Source organism: Toxorhynchites rutilus, chromosome 1 (assembly GCF_029784135.1).
Source record: "Toxorhynchites rutilus septentrionalis strain SRP chromosome 1, ASM2978413v1, whole genome shotgun sequence".
In the NCBI taxonomy this organism is placed as follows: Eukaryota; Metazoa; Arthropoda; class Insecta; order Diptera; family Culicidae; genus Toxorhynchites; species Toxorhynchites rutilus.
Genome location: NC_073744.1, coordinates 57,076,518 through 57,101,182, shown reverse-complemented (window position 1 = coordinate 57,101,182; position 24,665 = coordinate 57,076,518). Strand labels below are relative to the sequence as shown.

General features: G+C 38.2%; 1 protein-coding gene across 9 annotated transcripts in view; it reads right to left on the bottom strand.

Moving 5' to 3' along the window:
• Window positions 1-24,665, bottom strand: part of LOC129777929 (mpv17-like protein) — a 505,117-nt gene that overhangs the window by 393,676 nt on the left and 86,776 nt on the right. For 5 of the 9 annotated variants that reach the window (XM_055784546.1, XM_055784566.1, XM_055784559.1 and 2 more), the window contains exon 2: window positions 5,898-5,932. The gene's annotated coding sequence lies outside the window, so the exon portion shown is untranslated. The remainder of the gene's footprint in view (window positions 1-5,897; window positions 5,933-24,665) is intronic. The other 4 variants (XM_055784525.1, XM_055784572.1, XM_055784582.1 and 1 more) reach the window with 1 other exon arrangement.

Genomic DNA, 24,665 nt, shown 5'->3' with positions numbered 1-24,665 from the left:
TCTGATTGAAGGAGAATATGTACAGCAGCAACAGCTAAAATCTGCTTTCAATTATGACTGAGAGTCGATCCAGCAATAAGTGGTTTATAATTCATCGCCGAGTGAGGAGATTACGTTGGATGAGCAAAAAAAAACCTAACACATTATAGAAGTGCGATTAAATCTCGGCCCCGACGGTTAGGACCGAGTGCAACAGAAAATCAACAACATGACTCACATTGGCCACCCCTAAAAGGTACATGGACACGTCGTTCAGGGGAACGGGAAGGTGCCAAGCTGCTGGTCCATTCCTAGACTCAGCCCTCAGCATGAATTTGCGATTCGCACTTAAACATCGCAGGTCTTACCTTTACAGGCGATTATACGCTCATGCGCTCGCGCTAGTTCAATTCGAGTGCAATTCACTCTAATGAACACTTTCAGCGGGCAACACTATCAATTACAATTTAATTAGCGATTATCGCAAATAAACCACGCTCGCGAATAGGGGTTCTCGACATGGCAGAGATGTCGGTGGCCGTCGCAGCCCGTCGAGGATGGAACGAGAAAAATCTCATTTTCAGAGGCGGGGCTTATTACATCTTGTAGCGTTTGTAATAGTTAGCAATAATCAATTTGCTTTTAATTCACATTTTTTTTCTTTTTCTGTGAAATATAGGGAATTTCATTTCGTTTTTCAGAAAAAAAAAAACTATGGATGGGTTACACCTATGATATAACCGCAAGGATGACGTAGGGCTGCCGTTGGCTCAGTAATCATTTGTGTTTTTTCAATTAGCAATAATCGCACCTCAGATGTTCTCCTCATTAGGTACGATATCGCTGCTCCGCAGAGCTAGCTTTTGTATGTATTGATTAAATTATTGATTAAACTAGTGAATGTATGGAACAATTTACGAATTCAATTGCAAACAAATCCCAATTCAGGTCAAATCATGCATTATGGTAGTGGTTATCACAGCAAATAGTTATCAACATTTTGCCTAATCATCAAAGAAGTTGTACCCGCTTTCGTAGACCGTAGACCGCAAAACGAATTCCGGAGTTTAAAAATGCATGGGAGTATAAAAGTACTGCCAAGATCTGCAATGCCGATTTGCCCAACTTATTGGAATCTGTGTTGGGAAAACACATACCCATTTGCAAAAATACAAGCGAGTACAAAAGGGCCACGGACGGAAGTTTGACGTAGGACTGTGATTATTCAGAACAGTAGTTTTTAAATGTAATTCTTTTCATTGTTCAGAAATTTGTTAGTTTAGTATTTTGAAACTCCAAATGGTAGCCCTGAAAAGGGCCGTTTGTTATATGTATTCATAACCGTCAAACGGTTTGTAAGGAACAAAAAAAATTCTTCTGGCAGGAAGTTCAACTGTCTAACTGAAAATGATTAATGAATATCAGTGTGACACATAACATGGTGTAAATGGTATATGAAGTATATGTGAGTCGGTAAACAAAAAAATATCGTCATTTCATTGTTTACATTGAATATGAAGTTTATGGGGAAGAAACAAAAAACAAGTTGAAAATACTTACGATTTCGTGATATTTTGAGGTAAAATATACATGAAGTCATGAAGTTGCATTATTTTTAATGAATAACTATGGCATTGCGGTTTCTTTCCTTTGTCTTGTTCTGATTATTAGTCTTATTCTAAAGCATCTGGAACAGTAGCTTTTTCGGTGAATTAATGTTCGTTTGAAGACTATCACAATCTAGTCGATTTGGTTCTACTTCTCAATCTATCATAAAAGGAATTGAGTCATTGAGAAATAAGAATATGAATCATGAAGATTATTAATTAGTGTCTTGCATGATAATCGCTGCCATCCTCATTGATATCATTTTTCGCTGTACAATTGCCCATGTTGCCGCTCGTTTGCTCATTTGCCTCATTGCAGGGAATTTGAGAGATGCCTGAAATCTTGCATCTGATTTTTAGTTTGTTTGATACCAGTTTGATACGTTTATGACAAGGTAACCTGGAGTCGAAGTATGTAAGACACGATTCACTTATACACTCTCAACTATGACATCTAAGCTTTGACGAAAAGTAGCGATCACAAAGCAATTCATAATAAGTGTTTTTTTGTTGTTGCAAATATTACGTGTGTTCCTAGTTTTTTTTAAATACGTCAACAATACATGAGATAGAGGAGTTAGTGAACAATTAACGTTTTTCGGAATTAGTACCCAGGATGTGTTGTTTCTGTGCTACCTTTTGAAACTGGTTTATACGACGGCTCGACTGCGACGGAATATATATATATATATATATATATATATATATATATATATATATATATAAATTTTCAATTTTCAGACAACTCTATGGCTCGATGTACGGCACGCGGACGCGTGGCATACTTAAAGAGTTCAACTCGAATTATGAAAACATATCGCAAATTATATCGCACAAATTATCTTTTCATCGTATCCCAATAGTTGTGACCATTCGGAACAAATTCGATTCTTCGGACAGGACCTAAACAGCAATACTCAAAACATGTACATTTGCTCGCCTCACTTCAGTCCAGATGGTTTCATGCATATCGATGGGTTGGATGTACAATATCGTCGAAAACTGATACGAACAGGTAAATTTAAGCAAATACAAAACATAAAGCAAGAGTTGAATCCATTAAAAACATCCGTAATATCCGCAGAATCGGTCTAGTTTTCTAATGGGAGGAAACATGACTATCCCGAGAGGGATATTCCGTCAAAGGAGATCGGGATCAGCACCATCAACATCTCTAATGAGAAACCTAGCGATTCGGCCGGTTCTGATAGCTTAATTCAAGCACTGCGGCAAGAGGTATCGGAGAGCTACAGAAAGCTTCAGGAAGCTAAAATCCGTATTATCGAACCACAATTCCCTCTAGGTTTTGATTAGGAAGAAAACCTAATTGGATTATCTATACGCTGCATGAATAAATATATATATATATATATTGAGCTAAACTACAGTAGAAATAAATTAATTTAGACATATTTATAACACCGTCCCATGATACGTCACAGCCACAATACGTCACAATCTCACAATCGCACTAGTCAGTACAGACTACCTTGTCATAAACGTGCCCTGGTTTGATAGGACGAGTTATTGCACATAATGTTGTGTTGTATACAGCTGAAATTTAAAAAAAAGAATGCACAATACAAAATTTACTTTCGCATTCACTCGCAAAACATACCTCTTTTACTTGTTAAATTGCTCACTTTTTTTATTATTTGCACTGTTGCTGTCTCAGGCGAAAGAAGTGCTGGATAAATTTGCCGCCTATTGGTATATATTCTAACATATATCGTTAGAACGATACTACGTAATACGCATTTGAAAACTCTTAATAGTCCTACGTCAAATTACTTTAGCATAGAACGCGAAAATTTTATCTATCGAATGAAGTGTATATCATGCCATTTCGTTCAGTTGTTTTGGAGCTATTAACGCTTAAAATCTCGCTTTCGTTTTCGAAACTTTTACACTTTACACGAAACTTTTTACTGATTTTATACCCCAGTATAGAAATGAAAGACGTAGTCCTACGTCAAAATACCCATCTAATAAATTTATCTCCAGCTCTGAAGTCTACAAGCCTCAATTGCATATTATTTCTCTGGCACAGAGCGGATTCTTGCAATACCGCGCTTTTCACCATAGCCACCTAAAATCCGCTGTCAATTGAATATTTCAGTAGTTCTTTAACCCTCCTGTACTCGCGTGCAAAATTGTAACACGTATACTCGCGCACGGTGTCACAGACCGAAAATTGAACTACTCTGTAATGTTGCCATTGTGTATTTTCAGGCTTTATCGGCATTTATTTGAAGAAGAGGGTATGATTCAATGAAAAAACTAAAAAAAAATAGTTTTCTTCGTCTTTATTATGTTTTAATAGTTAATAGTTTCAGCCTCCTCAAACTAGAGTAATTTTTGATACTCCAACACAACTAACGAAATTCGAAGTTTTCACTGTTATTGATTAAAAGTATGCAACTGAATATAATTCATGGAAGTATAAAGAGCTATAAAATAACATAAAAAGGTATTAATCGATTGTGGTTTCATTGGATTAAAAATCAGAACATAGCATAACTGCATGCTCGAAACAAACATATTTTTCACACTTCATGCAGTTGTTGCGTGTTTTTCGGGTCTTTTATCGAAGAGAAGAATGTATAGCGACCTTCTAGATAATTACCAGATGATAAATGTTCTGGAATATAAAGTTTGCATATTTGTGATATTCTTTGTCTCTGTTTCTTGGTAAACTAAGAATTAATGTTTTTTTTTAGATAGGGCATAAAAAGATGATATAAAAGGATTTCTAGGAACTTCCTTTCCTTCTTCTTGTTTTCTTGTCGATATTGTCCATAGTAAAAAAATATCCCCGAAACTGTAACTGTTAAAAATTACCATAAGCTACCGATTAGTTGATAATTTACTGTTTACAATTCTTCCACAAGTGAAATTCTTTCACAAGTGTGTATATGTATGACCATTATGTTTAGCGAATAAATATACGAAAGTCAAACATTTATATTTTGCTTTTGAACGTATGAATCTAACGACGAATATATCGACGAATAGTTAATATATGGATCCGTTCAATCCAGTTACAATAGGGACTGATATCAAATAAGAATAGTTCGGTAATGATCTAATGCATTATATTCAATAAATATTCCACGCCACTAACATTAATTTATACATTTCATTCAACAATATTCTAGAATATGAATAAAGGCACTTGTCCAAAAGAGTTACTCCTATATTCGCGTCGGTGTGTCAGACCGAAAGTGTTAAAAAAGTGGCACACGTCCTCTTTGTACCAACACATGCGATACGCTAAACGATGACGAACGACGAATAACGAAGCTAGGGAGAATCGCAAAGTCGTAGTGTTGATATTTTCTGAGAAATGAACGAACTATTGATTTCTCGGTCTGACAGACCAATGCGCGAGTATAGGAGTGTTAAAACCGTGAGATACTACGTTTATACTGTATACAAACCTATCACTGTCGATGATCACGGGTATCCGAGGGTCGGAATATGGTGAACACCCATATAACCTAATTTTGCGCAAATAATCGAATTGTTCCAATAAAAACAAATTCTGATCCCTTCAATGTTATCACGGTCATAACCCCGCAGTAATAATTTATTATCCACAAATCATCCGACAACTCCACCGCGCCCATAAAACGTTGCGTATGTTCGTAGAGGCCAGTCATCATGACACGGAGATGGAAAGGTATTAAAAGCCATCACCTGCTGCGTTCGGTTGTTTCTGTCGATACGAACCAGAGGGAGAGAGATATGCCGGGCTAGTGAAACACGCTGCTGCTTTAGTACTGTATACTACGGACAGCCAAACCAACGTTTGCGGTGCTTACCTTCCTCCTCGCTGATAAATACGGTACGGACAGAACCGTTTCGGGGAACATTGGCGCACGGAAACAACATCGTTTGCATATAAATTGTAAGCAGATTTGTTTTTTTTTTGCACCGAGGTGCAACGCTGTTCGGATATGTGGGTAATTAATAATTGCGATCCGTCCATCGATTAAGTGGAATTTATGAATATCTGATATCCATTCAATTTTCGCAATATCTCAGATTTTAATCACCTTGCTTCGGATGTCGTTAGGCTGACATAAGGTGAGCGAGGCCCGAGTGTATGAGCGTCGACCGGGTGTCGGATTTCACCGGTGTTTATCGATTATCATCGCTCGATTGGTAATGCGGAGGCTTTTTTTTCTTCTTTTTCTATAAGTCACGACTCTGGCGGAAGTAGGTTGGCTATCCGGTTTTCGTTGCACAATGAAGAGCCGCGATAATTGCCAACGAAATTTGAGGGCTATTATTGGAATGATTACTCACATACAGATCGCCACTTTGTGCACTTGTAACCGCACCTGTAGAAAAAATAAGAAAAAAAAACATTGTAATCATCATCAACTGCAAATATGTACTTCAACTACGATAATGGTTTGACGTTTGCTTTGCTGCGCAGGTAGCGCTACAGACGAATTCCCCTGTCATAACTCAGCGCTTTAGGTCTAGACATTCATTGCTCGTTTAACACACATTCAACTTCAACCGAGACGCTAGGCTAACGCCATTTATAATTTCAAAAGACGCATGTGACAAAAACAAGAAAAAAAATTAGGAGTCATCCGACAGAAATGAGAAATAAGCCAAAACACGTCTACAAAAACGTGAGACGCCAAACGACGCGAGCGCGAAGGAAACCCGCGTTTTTGAGCATTTCGCGTAATTAACGAGTATTCATTAAATTTCATTATTTTGAAATAAGCATCGGACGTGGAGGAAGTGAGCTGGTTCGCAAAATTACTATCGATCGGCTGTCACAATGGGATGGAAGGCTGACTACAAAAGAGGGTGCTGTTTGGGAAATGAGATTCAAATTCACGCTGATTGCTGAATATCGACGCAGACTTTGTGGAATATAATTGTCGCGTTTGAAGGAGGCTCACATTTGAATTGCTGAACACCCGCCTCTGCCTCTGACAGCCGAATGACATTGCACAACTTGTCACAATGGGACAGGCCTTCATCCGGTTGCTGCTACGATAATGGAAGGTTTATTGTAGAGGGCGAAGTACGATTTTAACGTTGACAGCATTCATTTGAAAAGATCTCTCCGAAGATGAAATTCGATTTGAATAAGATGGACGTAGTTCCGAACAGTATGGACAGTATACAATTATTAAAAGCTTAGTGTCACTTGAAATGACATTGTGTTGTTTGAAGCAGAATACGACCGTTCCTAGGATATTTTGGCATGATAATGATTCAGATTATTGTTATTCTGCTCGTTATAGTTTTATCGTTATTTTCTACGTTTCAATAATTTAGCAAGCCTAATAAAGCTAAAAAGGGGCTTCCCACATACCACGTGGACAGCGGGAGGGGTAGGGGTTACGAAGATGCCTGTGCTAGCCCACGGTGAGGGAAGAGGGGATATAGATAATTTCCACGTTTCATATTAAAAAAGATATTGTTTGCATATATACTAGTCTGATCTGTATTTTTAGTATATATCTGTATATTTTAGTATATATGTGATTAGGGTGGCAATGGATGTATGAAAAAATATTCATAATCGAATTTAAAGAACCGATCATGTACATTTTGTTTATTGGCCCAAAAAATTACCTATGCTCAATCGGACATGATTTAGGGGTACATCAAAGCACTTAAAGTTTTGATTTTTTGGCCATTTTTTCAAATCCCAATAGGTCGATTATTGGCCAACAATTTATTTTCGTGATAACACCATATCTCGATGTATTATGCATTTCTAAGTCATTTGACATCGAAAATTTCGATTTTTCGATTTCCCTAATTTCATGTAACAGACCACCCCCAACCTTTTCGTTTTCATCAACCCAATTTTTTCATTTCACTTTTTTCTTTATTAAAAAGCAAATAAAAAACGAATTAATCAAACTATATTATATTAATTCTAGCAAAAAAAAAATTTAGATCTTTAATGCTAAACTTCATATCAATGGCCGATCATGCATTGTGGAACTTTCAACACAAGTGTAAGTGTAAAATGGTAGCGGTTGTGTTAAAACTGAATAAAAAGTTGATGGCCTAGGGGCATGGACGGGATCTTGACAAAGGACTGTGATTTTGTGTAGTAATTGCATTTGAATTCAGTTTTTTCATTGTTCAAAATTTGTAATTTTTTTTTCTCTTTTGATATTTCAAAAGCCCTGAAGAAAACCGTTTCCTGTATGAACTTGTATCCTCTAAACGGATTAAAGGGTGTGTCACATCAAATTGCATCACGGAAAAAACGCTGTAGAAATTCGCCCAGTAGACCGATCCTTTTGAAAATTTTAGACAGTAAAATATAAAATATTAACCAACTTTTGGCATTTTCTTTTTATTCATACTTCGAGCCCAAGCCCGTATGCTCGCACCTTCCTCTTTACCCCGTCCATAAGGTTCTGTACAACGTCAGGTTGTAGTATTTTTTTTAACAGAAATCCATTTTCTCTTGAAGTCCGCCTCCGATTTGACAACTTTTGGGTTCTTCCGGAGGGCCTGCTTCATAATCGCCCAATATTTCTCTATTGGGCGAAGCTCCGGCGCGTTGGCGGGTTCATTTCCTTTGGCACGAAGGTGACCCCGTTGGCTTCGTACCACTCCAACACGTCCTTTGAATAGTGGCACAAAGCGAGATCCGGCCAGAAGATGGTCGGGCCCTCGTGCTGCTTCAGTTGTGGTAGTAAGCGCTTCTGTAGGCACTCTTTAAGGTAAACCTGCCCGTTTACCGTGCCGGTCATCACGAAGGGGGCGCTCCGCTTTCCGCAAGAGCAGATCGCTTGCCACACCATGTACTTTTTGGCAAACTTGGATAGTTTCTGCTTGCGAATCTCCTCCGGAACGCTGAATTTGTCCTCTGCGGAGTAGAACAACAGGCCCGGCAGCTGACGAAAGTCCGCTTTGACGTAGGTTTCGTCGTCCATTACCAGGCAATGCGGCTTCGTTAGCATTTCGGTGTACAGCTTCCGGGCTCGCGTCTTCCCCACCATGTTTTGCCTTTCGTCGCGGTTAGGAGCCTTCTGAACCTTGTATGTACGCAGGCCCTCCAGCTGCTTGGTCCGCTGGACGAATGAACTTGACAAATTCAGCTTATTGGCGACATCCCGGACCGAACTTCTCGGATCACGTCTAAACTGCTCAACTACGCGCTTGTGATCTTTTTCACTGACGGAGCATCCATTTTTGCCGTTCTTCACCTTCCGGTCGATGGTTAGGTTCTCGAAGTATCGTTTTAGTACTCTGCTTACCGTGGATTGGACGATTCCCAGCATCTTACCGATGTCCCGATGTGACAACTCCGGATTCTCGAAATGAGTGCGCAGGATTAATTCACGACGCTCTTTTTCGTTCGACGACATTTTTCCAAATTTACGAAAAATTGACAGTGAAGCATAGCCAACATGATCTATACACTCTTATCTGATTATAAGCGAAAGCTAAAGATATAATTCCTAAAAATTAAATTTGTACAGCGTTTTTTCCGTGATGCAATTTGATGTGACACACCCTTTAGATCAAATAACGTGGTAGAATCCGGAACCTCATTTTGTTCAAAAATGCCATAAAAGCCATTACTGCCCTTTTCTTCTGTTTATTCAACTATGCAGAAGAAGACAAGAAGTCATCATTTATTTTTTTTAAATGCAAGTCTGAATATTTAATATCTGCATTGACCTTAGCCTAAGTCAAATAAATCTAGAACTACAGAAATATTTTATAGATAGAATAGCATTTTCTCCTTCGTTACCACGTTGTACGGATCATTGTTTGTAATAACTTTATAGCAAGGTGATGTATATTAAATATCCTATGACTATGAGTGCTTTCTTGAAAAGTTCGTGTAGTGAATTGATCTCATTGGGTGCTTAGTTCTGCTTATGTATAGGAAAGGGAAAGAAGAATGGGCATGTGCATTCGAGGAAGTGAAGCGGGCTTCTTAGGAAGACATATATGGGGAACATAATATTAGGATTGCGACTGCTCAAACTATCATAATCTCATATGTGTGAGTATACCCTTTCGAATTTCTAAATCAGCAGCCAGTTAAAATCATTAATTCCATTTTTTACATAACCAAACAACATGCTTGATATTATGACATCCTGGATAAAAGAGTTAAACCTTCTTCCAAGTTCATTCCTCCATTGATTCTGCCGGCATACCCATTCCACCCATACATACACATTGCAATCGTCAAATTGTTTACTTCTTTTACTATATTTACTGTTCGTGTTTCAAGCAAAAAATTTCTGGATAAATTTCCCGTCTAATGGCAGATAGCACAACATATGTCGCAATAACGTAATATGCGTTTGAAATCTCTTAACGAATCGTTATATTTTTCGTTGAGTGACCCCAAAGACACAGTCATATGTCAAATGGTTGAATAAACACTGACAAAGTAAAAATCACAAATAAATTAATGGTGATATTATTTATTTTATCCCAGAAATGCATAATAATCTTGATTATTTGATCACTCTACAATTTGTTCTCTTACACCCAACTTCTATCTTTCTTAATTTCGCTGCAATATCGTTATATAAAGTGTTGTGGTCTGCCATACAAATGGAACACAAATTTCTACATTTCCGAGAATTAATCAAGCAAACGAACCCAAACTTGGCATGTGGAGGTTTTAGGATGCAATAAATGTTTCTATGGTGGTTCGACACTCCTCCCTCTTTCTTAGCGTAGGCTGCCATACAAATGAAAAACAAATTTTTGCATAACTCGAAAACTAATCAAGCAAATGGAGCCAAACATGTGAAGATTTTAGGGGGCACGAAACGTTTTTATGGTGAATATACACTCCTCCCCCCATCTCTAAGTGGTGAAGAGGGGAGGGGTCTGTCTTTATTCTATCATATTTTCTGTATCAAACATTTATTTCATGTAACGGAGAAATATGTTATTTGCAAGTGGTTGAAAAATCTCGAACGAGAATTGTGTCTGAAAATAATCTGATATTACTAGGAATTTTTTAGTAAAATGTAAATTCAACGGGGTCGATTAGAAGATCAACCAATGAACAGTTCTGCGATTGGACTTATGAACTTACGCTTAGTAAGAAAACGTGAGTGTTTGAAGGTATTGATAACAAAAAATCAAATTTTGAGCGGGACGAAGTTTGCCGGGTCAGCTAGTACCAGATATATATCTACATTATAGATAGCCAGTGGATTAAGTATCTCTAACGAGATCATTCATCATATTTCGGTTGATGTTTTGAACATGAGAAATGTCGCAGCACGACTAGTACCAAAGAGCTCATTTTTTTATCAAATTTTTCATCGTATTCAAGTGTCTGAAGACATGCTTGAACGATCAAATTCTGATCCCACGTTCATCCAACGCATAATCACTGACGTCGAGACATGGGTGTGACTTCTTCCTATTTCCTAAACTCAAATTACCGCTTCGTAGGATCCGTTTTGAGAGAATTGAAGACATAAAAACGAATTCGCTATGTGAATTGAAGGCAATTTCGGAATAAAGCTATGAAAAGTGTTCCGCTGACTCGATTTTTCGTTGGAAAAAGTGTTCTGTTTCAGAAGGGGAATATTTCGGAGGCGATAATCTAAATTTAGAGGATACAGTATTTTCATTAAAAAACACAAATTCCTGGTATGTATTTGGCAGAATATAAGTCAAATCGAAGGAATGCATATAACCCTGCTAGCAAAACATAAAACATCAACCGGAACATTTCAACTTGCACACTTGTCATATTGGGGTTACCATGGAGGGACATGACGGTTTTCATAAAGTTCATGGTTTTCGTCACTGCTACTAGCTCCTCATTGAAGACTTTCCACGCGTTTAACTACTTCATCGCCGTATGGTGTAGTTGGCTACATCGTTGGGTCGTTATTCGGAAAGAGATAAGCTTACAGTTATGCTCCACTCTGTTCTGCGACTTGATGAGTGTTTCCTTCGGCTTCAACATTTTCGGCATGGTAGCGCCACAGTTTATAGTTGGCGGTTTTGTCAACTAATCGGGCGTTTAGGTTCAAGGACCTGCTGTGAACACGATGTGATTCGAATAAGAGATCCCAACAAACAGTCGTTAGCTGTAATTAGACTAGATAGCCGAATAATGGTCGAACAATAGCATTGAGTGCTTAATAAAATGATATGCTGAACTATACGTTTTATAAAATATTATTCAGATCCAATTGAAGTTTTTCTTCAACCACTCTTATCTACCTGGATAATCTGCCAGAAAACGCTTCGATAATGATACATACAAACATGACGGACTACTGAAATGACAAAAATGAAAAATGGAACCAATATTAGATAAACGTTTGGAACGCTCTTCAAACGGCTGCTTTTTCCAAGAGTGAGTGGGTGAAGTACCATACAACATTTTTTACCGGGTTGCCAAAAAGACATGAGGTCTGGCATTGTCCGGATGGAACACTAGATTTTCCTATTATTTGTTTCTGGATGTGTGTACTAGATCGCCGGTTTTCATTCGTCTGGTTGCGAGCAGGACTCGTTGATGTTTATCTGTTGATTGCTTGCTAGTCGTTTATAATACAAAATTCCTTTTCAATCCCACCAGAGTTTTTTTTGGGATGGAGACCGGCTTTGTTTGTTTCAAAATTATTTTCGCTCAGTAACGTTATAAATATAAACTTCATTTTGGTCACCCGTCACGATGCATTTCAAAAATAGCATATTTTCGTTGCGATTATAAAGCGAGTCGCAGATGGAGATGCGATCCATCAAATGTTTTTCGGTTGAATGGTGTGGAACTTATACATCGTAGTGATTTACGTGACTAAGCCAGCTCCTCATGAACAATTATTTTAGATATACCTTATGATCAAAAAGTACCGGGAATTTTTGAAAAAAACACAATAGAGTCAAATCTCAGGCAAATTTATTTTATCACCTTCAAAATATGATCCATCTGAAGCAACACACATGTGTCAACGCATGACCCAGCTCTCCATGCATACCTGGTAGGCCGACTATGGGATGGCCTTTAGTTCCTCTCGTCGCATTCTCTTCGATCTCCTCGATCGACTGAAATCTCTTCCCACGAAGTGGCAACTTCAACTTTGGGAACAAAAAAAAAAGTCGCGCGGGTGACATATCAGGTGAATACTGTATTTACTTGATGTTTTCCTGTTTCACCAAAAAAAAACCAAATGGGGGGTTGGGGCAAAGTTCAAAATTTTCAGTTTTTATAGTGTTTGGTATCAAAATGTATGTTTTCGGATAAGCAGAGTTCATTTTTCAACTCGGTTTAACCAAAAAATTAAAATAAGAAGTGATGCGAAGGGGAAAAGCGCAATATTTCTGATTTAATAATGTGTGGTTTTTAAATGAACATTCGAAAATCAATACTAGAGATCAAAATATTACTCTAAATAGTGTGGTACAAATATTTGACAATATAATACATTGTTTTTTTGTTTTTTCAATAAGATACCGTTCTGAATCATATTTCGGACAACATAATATTTCGGACAACATAATATTTCGGACACTTATCACAATTGCTTCTTTCGAGTGATCCCTTGGTTTCACTATCACTTCATTTGAGAATAACATTTGGATTATTAAATGGTAGGAAAAAATTCAACAGCACTACTCATTATCGTTTGTGTTTGACGTTTGTTTTGCGTGAGCACGTAGAATTTACCCGTTCATAAATATTTAAATTTCTCCCGTGTTTAATCAGTTCTCATCATCGTTAACAGTTTACTGTGATTGCTTGGTAAGTGTTTTGCAGCTGACTATGAAATATATTCAAGTGTAATGCAATTCTCGTCCATAAAATTACATAATAAAGTGTCCGAAATTTGAATTCAATCTGTCCGAAATTTGATTTAGTGTCCGAAGTTTGATTCTTATTCGTTTCATTTGAAAAGCATTTTATTCGATGATTTTCTTATGTTTCCAATCAAATAGGTACCAAAGTAGAAAGCTTAAAAGCATATTGAACTAATTTATTAGAAATATCTACCAAATAATACCTGTGCATAAAGTTTAGAAAAATGATTCGGAACGGTATAGAAAAAATATATAGAAAAAACATCACAAATAGCTATTTAACAACATGATTAGATAGGTATGCTTATTGAAAAAAACATCACGAATAATAAGTATTTGGCAGTTTTTCTTCGCTTAGTACGATCATTGCAATCTTCGTAGGGGAAATGGGGGAAATGAGACATGTTAAGAAGAACTTCTATTATATCTTTGGAAACTCATGTTTTCCAAAACTTAAAAGCAGTTTCTTACAGTTTAATATACTGGTTTTAGAAATAATTGGCCAAAAGTTTTATAAAAAATCTGTTTCTAGTACTATAATACGAGGTTTGGACTGATTTAGTTTCCTGAACAGCAAACTCTACGACACTGTTGAAGGTGGTCAACATATTACTTATTACACACCAACCGAGGACCAATTAGATCGCAATTGGTTTGACACCACTTATGGGTGACCGATATTTGCTACCATTGTTCTAGGGAATAGTAAAAATAGATTCCATGTATCATTAGTCCACAATACATTTTTCATCGAACTGCAAATGGCGACCTTCGACTATGGCCACGTCATATCACACATTCTCACCTGGCTGCACTCACGCTGTCAGTTGTGCTCTGTTGTATCCACGGAGGAACCTGCATTTCAAGTGAAGACCCATTAGTCAGCCATCACCACCGAGAGCCCGAAGCCCGCAATCAAGCCGTAGTAACCACCGTAATTATTCCTACTGGTTTGTCCTCTCTCAATTACAATGTGTGTCCCCTTTCCGTGCTCACCTGCATGGAAGCGAGGGGGAGAAGGGGGAATTATTACCACAACAGTTGGTGATTCCGCTGCGAATGATGATGACGTGTCGTTTGGCTCTGCAATTTGCTGATACCCTCCGTGGGACAGTTTGCAGTAATTCTTGGGGAGTGACCTTCTTTGATTTCCACCAAACCGTCCTTCGTCTGCCAGTTGTTATTTCATTGTGGTCAAGTGGATGTCTTCCCGCGAGAACCGGGTCGATTGCACATTGTGTTGCACGGTCGGAACCACCTGTTTCTTCACAGTTACCTTTAGATGCAAATTATGCAAAATAATGCTCATGATCACGAATCGGAGCTACCAGCAGCAGCCTTCAATAGGGGTTGTACAGTAACTTTTTTATTTCCTTCCCAACCGTTGTGATACTGAACATCGAGTGACTGTCGTTTGTCTTTTCGAGAAGCGCATTAGATTCGAAACATATCCAATTTGGAATTATCGGACATTGAAGTATAATTAATTGGACATGGCATTAAGCTGCTTTTCCGCAGCGAAATGAAGGCAAAATTTTATAATCTGATTTATACGAAGCAATTTTATTTCCCGTTCAACCCACCAGCGCCATAAATCCCCTGTCAGGCAATTAATCTCATATTTTATTGCGATGATAGATCTTCCTTTTCCTAAAGTGTCGCTCGGTTGTGAAAACTGACTGGCAGCGGTCCCGTTGGACGGGTTTTGGCAAGCAGCAGACGACGGAACCCCGAGCACCAGGAACAAAACATCATGGGAGAAAGGAAAGGAAAAAATAAGAAAAGAACAACTCCAAATATAATTCGAGAAACTCGATTTTATTGCTTTCCTTCCCTTGATATCTTTGGCAGGGAACATATTTTCCCGTTCCCGGTACCCGGTCTCTAGAAATATACGTCTCCCAGAGGATGAATGATAATATAATTATTGTATAAAAAGGCTCCCACTTATGCCCTCCTTCCAATCCCTTCCTGTCCCTGGCAGTCCTCCGCCGTCCATCGAATTGGACCACAATTTCCGTGGGGAGAGAACTCTCGGCAAGGGGCAGGGCAGCACTTCTTTGTTGTGCGCTCTCGTGTACATAAATTTGGGAGTTGCTTCAAAGGAATTTATTCATCCTCGAAAATGAGTCCCTTTTTCGAAGACTTATTTCAGCATTTTTCTTTACATTTCTCAACTGCCTGCTGGCTGGCTGAATAGCGAGGCGTAATTACAGCCAACAGCACTATCTCTTGGGTATAAATTTAACATGAGGTATAAATCTTGCCACATCGGAGACGAAGTAAAGAAATGCTGATAATAGGCGTCTCGTATAACGAATGTAAGAAAACGTTGCGAAGTGCCTCAGCAGCTTAGTAAATGCGGGTCATATTTTCCACCCGTAGAGTTGGGAACGCGTGCAGCTGGTGTGAGCTCCTAGCGGGAAGCGGTAGGACAATTGCAAAGCCTCTTCGCCACGCTGATTTACATCGACCCAAAAACGCTCGACAAACCCCTTACATGATATAGTTCTTCAAAGTCATAATAATTTCGCGCAGCAGTGTCAACTAAGTGTCCGTATTGATGAGATAGAATATAATCAGCAATTCCATCGGGGGACACGAGGCTTCTGAGCGAGAAGTAACCTTATCCGGCTGAGTGCGTCAAAGAGCAAATAGCGGTGTCAAATCAACAGCGACAGCCGAAACGAAAACAAGACGATAACAGCGACGGAAACATCATCACCCTGAATTTACATCAAAGCTCAAATTAATATTATTTTCCTAACGCACTGGGCGTTTTTTTTCGCCTCCGCCCACCATTCAGTGGAACGACAAATCCTCCCTCTTCTTTGCCAGCTTCGCCAGACCAGACACAACGAGAGCTTCTATGAAATCCAATATCAGGGCGCACCACTTTGAGCAGAGAGCTGCTTTTTGTGACTGCAAAATAAGACCCCGGCTCCGATAACCGGTGGCGATAGTGTGGAAAGTTATCACATTTTCTATTGACTCGAGCTTGATTTGAAATGTAAATTTGACACGGAATGGAAAAATAATCTGGGGTCTTTGGCAAGATGGAACACGATGGAGTGCAGCAAGGTCGAATCATTTGGTTGCCAGGCGCGAATGAGAATTATTATCAGTGCCACAAATTATCAAAATTTATTCACGAATGAAGAAATTAGATTTTTTCCCAGTATTGGATGAATTCTCTTCTGTTGAAACTCAACATCATATCTGTCATAATGAGTATAACACAAGAGTCGAGACGCATAAGCTTTGTCTGGTATATTGATCGAAAACAGCATGAACGAATTTCGAAAAGCCTGCATTCAGGCACTTCCATTACTGTCAATAATTTCAGATGATTATCACGAACGTTAAGTTGATCTTCATCGCTTGCAGTGAATTTTCATTGAAAACGTGTCACCCATTGCACATATAAATGGTGGTGTATGCCATTTCCGGGCAATCGTGAGTAGATTCATAAAACGTAGCAAGAGTTATTCTATACATTCCATTGCCGAACTCGCCAAAAACAAGAATTTTGTGTGATGAATTGCCATCCTTTACCACTAATCGATTTTACTCTCAATTGGTGACGTTGAATTAAGGGTTGTATCCGAGACACGACCGCATAGTTGTCATAGGATTCCGTTAGGCTATCTACAGCATGCTGATTTGGGATATGTTTGAAGAATTACATCGTTGAACTCATTGATAACGATTTGGTGGCCCTGAAAAGGGTCGTTCAGGTTGGTTGTTGGGTATTGTTTGTTCACTCCACCAGTGTTTACAATCGAGTGATGATGACGGAGGGATGGTGATTAGTCGTTAAATGGTGCGTATCACGATAGAAGATGCCGAAGTGGAAAGGGATATGATGAAATCCGCCCTCTGTGGCCCTAGGCGAGATGCCTCCTGCATTTCTGAAATAAGGAAAAACACTCACCAATGTAATACAGCGCGGACTCGATTATATACAGTTTTTGATTTCTTTTCACTGTATATAATCGAATCCTGTATATAATCGAGTCAAAAAAATTAATTATTTTTTTTTTAAATCTATTTTTCGATTTTTGAAAATAAAAGAGGAATTTGATTTTTGAATGATCCCCTTAAAGTCAGAGAACAACTTTCTCACATGTAAAAAATAAATTTATCCAGATTCGCTCAGGAGGTGATAGTCGATCATATTTGATGAAAAAAATCCTTCCACGCATATGTTCGAATTTCAACAATGACAGAGTTATAGAACTATTTTTTGTTTCGGACTCTGGATTCTGGCTCTACATTGAAAAGTACGCTACGGAAGACGATTCTGATGCTTTAATTTGAAAGATGTGAAAATTTAGTACAGGATATAGTAGTGGAACAACTAAATTAGTGGATTTTAATAACATTTTGGATGTGAAAAACCTTAAAATTTATCATTTCTAATGTGTTATTATTAATTTTATCCTAATAATTATGTTAAACTAGATTGTTTTTATCAATTAAATTGAAGCTCTTTTATTGCTCTACAATTTGTTCCTTGAAACCCTACTTCTTTCTTTCTTAATTTGGCTGCAATGTTGATATAAAAAATTTCTGGTAAAAATTCAAGCAATATCTTCAAAAATCACGATTTCTACTCCACTGTACATGTAATAGTCACCTAAACTTCTACTTAACGTTGAAAGGTTACATCTCTTCTTGAAATCAGTCATATTTGAAATATAAAATAAAATATTTTTCCAAACTTTATATTAGGGTGCCAATGAATGTATGGGAAAAAATCGACCCTAAAAATTAAAAAAAGTATACAAAATGTGTACCACCTCGTAAAAACACCCGATGCCAAATATCAGCTCAATCGGACTTAAGGGAGAGTGGCGCAAAGCGGTCAATGTTTGAGTTTTTTGAAAATCGAAAAATCACCCAAACCCCGATTTTCGGTGATTTTTAGTTTTTCAAAACGCTCAGATTTTTACGTCTGTGACACTAATAAATGAAGTTCGAATGAGTTAATATTTTGCAAAGGGTATATTATCGTGCTAATATAAGGAAAAATTAACTTGCAGGAAAATTTTATTTACTTTTCATAATTATTGATTGTAGTCGTTTTTTATTGATTTCATGGCTTTGGACTAGAAGGTGCTATACTTTTTTATATTTTTCATTGAAAGCTGAGGATTTTTCACGTAACGTATCTCAACGCAACGTAACGTATCAGAGATGCTATTTTTTTGTTTTTTAGATATGGTTTTTCAAAGGTGGGATGGAATGGAATTTCAAAGATTTCATGGGATGGATGGATGGGATGGAATGGGATTTCAAAGATTGGATGGATTTCGTTTTCGTAATTATTGATTGTAGTCGTTTTTTTTAATGTTTTCATGTAACCTTGAGAACCTTGAGAACGTTACAAAAGATGTTTGGAAGAGAAGTAAAGCATTACGCAAAAGCACTAAGTACAGCTCCTTTCTACGGAATGATAGCCGGTTGAAAAAGCTACTCTTTTATTAAAAAATATGAATCTGCAAAAGAAATTTTTCTTCTTTTCGTAGTTATTGATTGTAGTCGTTTTTTATTGTTTTCATGGCTTTGGACTAGAGGGCGCTATATTCTCTATATTTTTTCTTGGAAGCTTGGAAGGATTTTTTTACATAACATATCTCGATATCAAAGATGTTATTTTTTTTCGTTTTTAAGTTGTGATTTTTCAAAGCTAACCGATGGTACGAAAAACAAATTTTCCCCTTTAATCCGTTTATATTTATCGCAAAATTTCACAACATTTGAACTACAATATCATAATTGAAAAAAAAATTAAATAAATAACTAAGCAATAAATCTAAGTGCATGAGCCGCCGCTTGTGTCGTCAATTTCGACCATTCAGAACTGAGTGTTTCCGTTAGGATAGGGGTTGAGATTTTTCAATTGTTCGATAGTTAGTTTCATGATAAAAATTATTTTATTCAATTAAAAAAATTGTTATGGAGTGCCGAAATCGATTGAGACAAAAATTCCATCAATTCATCATAAAATGACTTTATTGCTCAGCTTGAAATTGGACATTTTCCACGATCGATTTTCGTTTTTCAATTTGTACCTCCAATATGTTCCCGAAAGACGTAATGCTACGTCAAAAATATTGCTTCGGGGAAGTCTAGCTCGGTTTTACTTGAGACGCTGGGAGTAATTTATCTATTTATCAATAGAGGATGTCGAGAGGCAAGTATAATTAGCCATTCACCAGTTGACAAGATTAAATCGAACTACGAAAGATTAAGGAGCCCCAGTTCCAGAAATAACCAGATGAAATCTCAAGCAAATTGTTCCGTGAAGAAAGAAAAGTCATAGTGACAGGATAACATGCTCCAACCGGTATAATCACAAGCCGACTGGAAGAGCATTGAGGAAAAAATCATGAGTTGTAACCATTTACCCGAAAAATTCCATCCAGGATACTCCACAGTCGCAATGCAGCGGGCATAGCTTCTCCTCGTTCAAATCATTCCGCTAATGGCCGATTGACGGCTGTTAATTAACGTGAAGTAATAATATCGAATAGCAGGAAGAGAGGGGAATAACATCAAAGGGAACAGAAATTCATTCGTCGAAGCGAGTGCATTTTTATGACTCCTCAGGGATCCGATGTATCTTCTCGCGTTTTTGATCCTTTGTCCCAACCGCCGACACCACCGATGGCTGCACCACGAAACAATGTAATTATTTCAAAATTAAAACGCAGAAATAACAAACAGCGTCGAGAATTCAGATTAATTCGCAGCTGTTGGGAAGAATTGATAATGTTGCTTTTTTTTCCTCCGTTATGCAACATGCAACATAACAGTAATGCACTCTGAACAGGTTTCGCGTTTTGATCGAGGACAGTAAATAAACCAACAATGCGTCCCGGAACAACCTGGTTTTTCTCAGCAGTGCGAGAAACATTGTACAAATTCGGACCCGGTTGAGCCAGAAACATCAACAATGATGTACTTATTTTAATGAATGCAGGCAGCCAGTGTTGGCCTGGCCTGGCTGTGCCGATGTTGTTTGACCGCTCCAGCAAACACCGGTTCCGCCGGTGTCGATCTAGAGTGTAACTACTACGGACAGCAATGCAATCACAATAAGATTTCCCATAAATGCCGCTTTAATAACCTCAACAAGCTGTTTGTTTTGACGGTTCGGTGGGCTTCACTTTTGCGGGAAAATGTTGTACATGAGTTGAAAATTTTATGTAGCTTTTTTTTTTGTTTGCAACACCTCCGCCAGGTGTACATAATACAGAACTAAGTCAGCATGGAAAAATATAAGCATTTTGCTTCGAAGCTAAGAACCTACTGATGAAACGCCGAACGGTTGAGGTGAGACTTGCGAATATTGACCTTTCATTTGATCGATGGCGTGAGGAAAACAAGACAGGTTGTACGTGAATGTCATAATTTCGACAAGAGTGGATCTATTTTTATTCATATTATTTAAGATTTTTCCTATTCTTTGAACCTCTTAGAATTGAAATCGTGACCAGTGTTGTCACATTTAAATCTGTACCAGAGGGGTCAAAAATCTTACTCATGTGTACTTTCTTACCAAAAATCTGTACTATCGAAAATATTCGTTGTAGAGAAAAAATAATGGATTAGCTTGAGCTTGAGCTTGGGTAGACTGTACAATTCGCAGTTGCTCTCCGTGATTGACCTGAACCAACCAAATTGCACAAAGAACACACAGAATGACGCTTAGGACTAGCAAATCATTTTCGTTGTGCAAGTTTCGGTTAATCGAACTTTAAATAGTCAATAACGACGCCGGCCACGTCCTTACAGTCACCAGGGGAAGGGAAGGAATGTTAGTATGATATTCGCCGCCCGAAGGCCTCTATAGCGTGGTACCCTAGCGTTTATCATGGAAGGGATAGTTGTTAGTGGGGAGAGGTAAGAATCAGGACTCACTGAGGTAAGTGATGTGATTATGTATAGGCGAACTGTCGACCTCTCGACGAAACAAATTCTGAAAATCTTATAAGTCATTACACGCGGTAGAGATTATCTTTAGGTATCCTAAAAAGGAAAACCTGTTAATATGATTGGACTGGCTATATATTTTGTTATTTTATCGTACGTACGTATCTAAATTCAATCGCGACGGAGAAGAGTCTCTTTGGGAAACCTGAAAAGGTAACAGAGAGAATTCCTGTGGAACCAATAAAACGGGCGATATATTTCGTTATTCATCCCACGTACTCTGTATCGAACTCTAATAACGATGGCGGAGAGTTATGTTTCGGAAACCTGAGAAGGTATCCAAGAGAACTAAACGGATGAAGAACCTATAGTCTCGGTTTATAAATTCAATTTAGTGGCTGGAATTGAAAAAACCAGGAACCAAAAACTAATATAAATGTATAAATTATTTCAACTAACTAATTTACTTCAAATTAAAATTAAAATTAGAGTCTTCTGACTCAAATTATGAAATTCTGAAACTAAAAATCTCTAACATAATTAAACTATGGGCCTGATTTCGAACGCCGCCCTACGGCGGATACGAGACGAAGTGTATTTAACCTTGCATACAAATCATCCCGTCCCCAGCGCGAAGTGACGCTCGCTATCAGGCCCCCTATTATTCACACAATACTTCAGATAAACAGCTATGAATTGAAACATCTCTAAACGAAAGAAACAAAAACATACATTGAAAAGAAAAAAAAAGAGCGATGAACTCGAGAGATAGAAAAAAGAAAATTTGCACAAACACTGAGGACAAGCAAAAACGCTGAACAACTGCGCACTAACACTATCTAAACAAATGAACAAAAAACAGGAAGTGGGTTATATCTATGGTATAACCGTAAGGGTGACGTAGGACTATCGTTGATTTAGAGATCATTTGTTTGAAGTTGAATCTAAATCCATTCTGAATGAATGAATAAATGAATATTTGGGGGACTTCGAAAACGAGAGCGTTACGTTGGAGGCACAAGGTTTTATGCATCCAATATAGGATACGAAAAACATTGTTCAGAAGAATAATCTTCAGAAGCTTTCCTGCTAACTGTACTTGATTGACAAATCACAAACCCAAATGTATTATATGGCTATTTTATGGATAGAAAACATTAAAATAAACTCTTTTGCTTGAATGTAATTTTCAATTCCAAGGGGAACTGGCAGATTATTTTCAGTAACGATTAGATATTTCCACATTTTCCTCGATACTGGAAGCCCACCAGTGGTTTATGCTAACTCGATAATCATCTGTTAATAGCACTTGATTGAAACATATTTGGTCACAGTGTTACATGGATAGAAAACATTCAAATAAACTCATTCACATGAATGTATTTTTAAATTCCCAGAGGAACTGGCCGATTATTTTCCGGATCTTTCTCGATGCTGAATGGCATCCAAACGGAAAGAATTCCGTGCGTGTATGTGTGTGTGTAGCGGCTGCTTCGATGGTCACCTTCTCTTCTCCTGAAGGATCGGCTTCTCTGTGCTCCCTCACAGTTTCGAACAAACTGCTTGCGTTTCAGGGAAGATCTCGATCCTTCGCTGTCCAGCACCCTCAGCAACAATGTTGTCTTGTCGATGTCCTCACGAAAAATGAATGCGTCTCATCACCAGAATATCGCTTAAGTATGCTTTTTGTGCTTGAGTGAATCGAGAGAAGGCGTGGTTTACGATGGCAATTTGGAAGGCAAACTAGAGGGGAATGAACTCTCTGAGCTCGGAACTTTCGGCGACTCATTCTTTGTGTGGACACCGACTGGACAACATCGTTTCTGGACGAGCTGGACGGCGAGGGATCGAGTGCCTTTCTCAAGGCAAGAGGGTGGAGGTGGTAGCGCTGGAGTAGAGTAGAGTTTTCAAAGGGCCTTTCTCAAGGCTAGAGACGAATGAACTGCAAAAGTTTAAAGTCTCTATAATACAATACCTTACCTTACCTTTCGGCGACTGAGCAATAATCGATTGCGGGCGCATACAATATTGGATACGGAAATATCCTACTGATGGGGAAGAATAATCTTCAGAAGCTATCCTGTTAATTGCGATTGATTGAAAAATCACAAAACCAAATGTATGTATTTGGTCACAGTGTTACATGGATAGAAAACATTCAAATAAACTCTTTCACATGAATGTAATTTTAAATTCCCAGAGGAACTGGCAGATTATTTTCCAGCAATGATTAGATCTTTCCGGAACTTTCTCGATGCTGAATGGCATCCAAACGGAGCGAATTCTGCGCGTGTATGTGTGTGTAGCGATGTCTTCTCGGGGAACCGTTTGTGGCATCACTCTCCTCCAGATGGATTCCCTTCTGGCCTAGGGTGCACAAACAGGCTCTTGGTGACACCGTTCATCAGCGCTTTCATGATAAACGAAGAGCTTCACCACAACAGCGACAACATGCTCCAATCGCTGTTCAATTAGAACTGAGTGGATTTCCGAGTAGCGCTCGCTTATATACCGATTGGTGATTTCAATAGCCTGTTTTGAAAGCAATTTTAAGACTATTGAAACAAGTTTTTGGATCAAAAAGTAACAAGTATAGAACGCGTAGACATTTTATCTTTCGAATGAAGTGTTTATCATATGATTTCGTTCAGTTGTTTAGGAGCTATTAACGCTCAAAATCTCGGTCTCCGGCGTAACGCTTTCGTTTTCGAAACTTTCATTTTACACCCTGGTATAGAAATGAAAGACGTAGTCCTACGTCAAAATGCACATCTGAAAATCCGCTTCCTCTCCACACTACTCCGTATCAATCCCAATCGTTCCAATAAAGTGCAAAAACATATCGCTTCATGTTACAGCTTATGAAGAAGACTTCCCGACACTCGCTGCTAGCATGAGAAAGCGGTTGTCAAATCGTCCACTACTTTCAGAATCACCGTTCTACAGAAAGGATAATTCAAGGAAGCAAGCCTATGTAGTAGTATAGGTAGAACCGCGTGTAAAAATGAGGTAATAGTGTTTGTGGGAGAAGAGCAATTTGTTTTGTTTGTTTGATCTTTGTACGTAAATAGATCAATTCTCGCGTAACTTTTGAAACTTTCGCCAACTCGAGAAAAACGCAGTTGAAGACCCGAACATTATTTCGCGAATTGTCTTAAAAGCTATCAATCTTTATCACTGTTTTCACCACCAGCTGTCAAGAATAACTCCGTAAAACCAATCGTAACTATTGTTCCGTGATTTGAGATTAAGGTTGAAGCCTCGGAGCGAAAAATGTTACATTGGACGTTTTGACTGCCCGCGTTTGCACATAGGACATATTACGTTGCACTATAA